The sequence below is a fragment of the Corvus brachyrhynchos genome, unplaced genomic scaffold (assembly GCF_000691975.1).
Source record: "Corvus brachyrhynchos isolate BGI_N302 unplaced genomic scaffold, ASM69197v1 scaffold310, whole genome shotgun sequence".
Lineage (NCBI taxonomy): Eukaryota > Metazoa > Chordata > Aves > Passeriformes > Corvidae > Corvus > Corvus brachyrhynchos.
In genome coordinates, this window is record NW_008236213.1 from 2,989,464 (window position 1) to 2,993,941 (window position 4,478).

Here is a 4,478-nt window from a genome sequence, read left to right on the forward strand (position 1 = left end):
TGAGTGCGCTGCTGCGGCTTATCTCCGCGAGCAGGGGACTGCTTTGTGAACTCGCTTGCTTTGAAAGATATGTGGCCCACTATGCTGGTATTGTTGGCTCTCGCTTTAAGCACAGCCACATGATTCACATAGGAGCTGTGCGCTGCGTCTGCCAAGGAAAGCTTCCCCCAGCCCTTCCCTGGTTAGGAGTAAACTCGGCAGAGGGTCATCGAGGTCACAAGATCTGCCTGTTATTGCATTTTACAGGAAGGAAGATACGTTGTCTTAAGATCAGTTTATCAGCTGACTTTCCTGTGAAGAAGACTGAGGCTATTTTCCTGTGTACCACCACCCCCGTAATTCCCAAACGAGTGTGCTCTGTTTGCATCTCCTGTCAGCTCAGCTGTGTGCGTTTCTGAAACAGCCCAGTATTAAGCAAACAAATAAAAAAGCTATTGTGAGACATCGCAGAGTCCACATCCCTTATCAAACTGCCTGACAGGCCGGGATAAATCTCTTCCTCGAGGCTGCCTGTCATCTCCCTCCCTCCCTCTCAGCGTCAATGCACAATCAAATCCGTTGTGGTGAAATAGACTCAGCTGATAATTGTGGAGAGAGTTACTTACACGGATGCTGAGAGCAGCAAAGAGCCTAGCAGACTCCTCTGCTTTCGAGGCGGTTTCTTTTGAGCCTGCTTCTTTGAAGAACCACAAGTATTTGGTTTTGTTGGATTTGGGGTTTTCTGGTTTTGTCTTTTAAAGTCCCAGGTTTCTAAGGCGTTTTTTTTAAATAAGATCTGCTTTTTCTGTGCAAGGGGGCAAGCAGCAAGCAGAGCTGTCTCCCTCCCCGCCCAGCCTCCTTTGAGAGGTCCCTGCTTTCATAAGGTTTTCAGCTGGGGAATGGTTGCCTGTTTCCTCCCTGTGCTCACTGTGACAAATGCATTTTTGTGACCAGGAAACTGCAGATGTTACAGATGCACTAAGGCATATCTTATTAGCTAATGATTCTTAATCTCTGAAGAATTACACATATTGAACAATGCCATTCATTGAGTAACAGTTGAAGGGAAACATCCTGACTCCAAAGTATGTATGGGGGCAGCTTTAATTGTGTTCTCTTTTTCTACATGTGTAAAGCTAAAATAACCTTCCAGTGCTCCCCTCATCTAAAGAGCGCTGTTTAACCTAGCAAGAAACAGCATGTGCCAGAATAAATTTGCTGGTTTTCAAATGACCCTGTTTTCTGGACTGCAAAGCTGCATTAACAGGAAAAACAGCCACTAATATTTAATAATATCCACTAAATTTTGCAATATTCATCTGGTTAGATTTCTCATCTGGTTTTGCATGCCTTTACCTTTGTCGTCTAGTACCAGGGGTCTTCACACTCCCGTAATAATACAGAGGGCAGAAGGATCTGAAAACAATGTCATTGAAGATCCAATTTCATTTACAAGCCTGTTGAAGTTACAGTTTTAAGGCAGGATCACAACTCGCATCACTATTCCCACAGCATTTTCACTACCTGTGAGATGAAGCCATCTTTTCTAGTTTTTCAAAGTCAATGTTTCTCTGAAAGTAATTCAAATCCTGATGTTAAATCCTACATCCAGGACCACAGCTGCTGTTCACAGTTATGGAAGGCAAAACAATAAGCTTCATGTGCTAGCTTTGGTATATTTTTATGCATTAAGTGCTCTTACATATTTTAATCGTTGTGCAACACAAAAAAGAGAGATATAGAGATATGTGGAAGTATTACAGATACACCATGTTTATTCTCAAACAATGTTGCTTTATTGAATTCTGGCAGCTGAATCTGTACTGGACCTTGTCAGTATCTAACTGGATATTCCCCACACTAGCTCAGAAACTGAACTCTTACAATTTTCAGTAAGTGTTTATAAAACCCCTTCATGACTGTCAGAGTATAGCCCTAAAACATGAAGATGGCATTTTATAATACAAAGGGTATATGATTGTTCTGGCAGTGAAAAAAAACCGAAACAAAAAAAACCAACCAACCAACCAACCAACCAAAAAAAAAAAAAACCAAACCAAAACAAAAAAAAACCCCGAACCAACTTGTACTGCTCTGTTAATTACACAATATTTGGAAAAGCCATAGGAATATTAAATTTAAGAGACAATTATAAAAAAGCTGAAATGGGAGGCAAAAGAAGAAGCAGAATCCTTCTGAGGTTTGTTATTACACAAATGGGGTTTGGTTTGAACTCTTTAATTTGCCACTTGCCAGCCTACATCTAAGAAGCAACCTTTCAACAAAGAATCTCATTCTTTTTTTCAGTAAAAAGACCTGGCAATAATTCTGTTGGCACTAGATGAAGAGTTTGCTTATTCCACTGGTGATGGTTTCTTTTGTTGTTATCTAGTTTAATGAAAACTTCGTAAAAAAAGACTCTGGAACTTTATAGATAAAGCTTATGTACATTTGTTCAGGTCATATGCCAAGGGGTCACTTCTTATTGCAGAAGTCATCACACCAGGGAGAAATGTGGTTAATAGTAGCACTTTTTGCAAGCAGCAGTCTTTATTCAGAAGCAGGAACAAGTGAAGCAAACCACAGAGCCTGAGGCAGGCATGTGAACACCATTTTGACTTTATAGTAATTCACTGCTACTATTATCTTAGCAACCTTTCAGTAAAGTCCTACAAAATCCAACAGGGAGGGAATGCCTTTGCTCTTGAAAGTCAAGCAAGTCCTAAACAGCTGTGTCTTTGTACAGGTTTTAGGGGGTCTTTTATTCATTCCAAATCCTGTAAAACAGAAATCTTTCTCTAATTAACTGCGTATCCCTTTAGGAATATGGATTTTTTTTGTTGTTGTTTGTTTGTTTGTTTTGTCAGTAGTACTGGCCAAAGATTTTTGAATTTTGCAACACTTTAACAAAATGTGGTGCCATTTTTTCCAGCATGTCTGCCACTTGTCATGTTCTATGGTTTGTTGCTGCTTCTTAATACACAGCTTTAAATTCAAGGCTCTTAAAAGAACACATAGAGCACAATGTCAAACCGAGTGCCTCTTCACAGCAAAGGTTATTGTTGAATATGTTTCTCAGCCGTCAGTTGTCAATGCATCCCACTCACACCCGGAGAGGCACAGATGGAGGGAACGTCCTTGCTGGGATGTGTGCTGACCTTTCAGCAAGCTGGCTGGAGAGCCAGAGGATGCGGCTGCTGCTGGGCCGTGGGAGGGAAAGGCTTGTGGGAGAACCAGCTCCTCTGTGTGCTGTGGGACACTGCCAGCAGGGAGCAGAGCCCCGTCTGTCCCAGCCACGATGAGGGCTCAGTCATATCTGTGCACTTTGCCAAGTCAGTGGTGTTTGGGCTGCAGGGGAACAGCCATGGGTGTACACACACAGGCAGTGCAGGGCTGCCCATGTGGCATTTTATCTTTCATCCATTATGAAAACTGGATTTATGGCTCCTGGGTAAGCCTTTACTTTCACATGTTTCTCTGTGAAACAAGCAGCTTCCCACTTCCCTGCTATATAACACTAGTCTAAAGCCCTTTCTGGCAGCACTTCACAGAGGCTGATGAAGCAGCACCAGAAACAAATTTGGCCTTGCATTTGAAATTTTGACATAAGGTCATTCTGTAAGTCCTACAAATTAGAGCTAAATGTACTTCCTCTCCACAGTCTTCCCCTCCCTTATCTTGCTTCTCCTCCCTTTCTCTGATCTCCTTTCCTCTGCTAGGAAAACATCTCAAGGGTGGACTTTTTTTGCTTATTTATTTTGTCATCCCCTGCAAAAGGAGAGAGAAAACCAGATAACTGTATTTATTTCACTAATGAACATAGTGTAGTAGTTTGGTTAAATTATAAAACAGATTAATCCCGGACAGTCTCCAGATCAGTACGTGAGCAAATTCATATTGAACTGAATGAAAAAATCTTGAGGTCTCACAACATATTTTGCTAAAGTTAATTAACTTCTGCTAAATAGTGGCAAATTAGTTTAACCTTAATTGTGTGAAGTGAAGTGAAGTGAAGTGAAGTGAAGTGAAGTGAAGTGAAGTGAAGTGAAGTGAAGTGAAGTGAAGCAAAATATAAAACTGCCCACCAGGCAGCTGAGAGCTCAATGGGTTGTCAGATCCCAGGAGATCCTCTTTCTAAGACCCATTCTTGGGTCTCTTGTTGTAGTCGTGCATATTGGAAGCTTACTTTTAGGAGAGAGATAGTTTTACAACACAAATGTTTTGCACTTCAGAAAATTCAAAAAAGAGGTAGATCCTTAAACACTAGCAAGAATGTGAAATATTCTAATAAAATATCCTTTACAGAAGGGCTGTGACTGCTCACATCTCAGACCTGACCAGTCTCTGCTAAGATTAGAGGACTTCCAAGACTGGTTTTTCTCCACCTGGCCTGGGGGATTTCTATACCTTCTTCTCCTGACCTCATTGGAGACAGGACAAGATGTGATAATGTGTGTATTTGGTAGTACTCAGCATGGTCCAGTTCTCAACAACCCAGC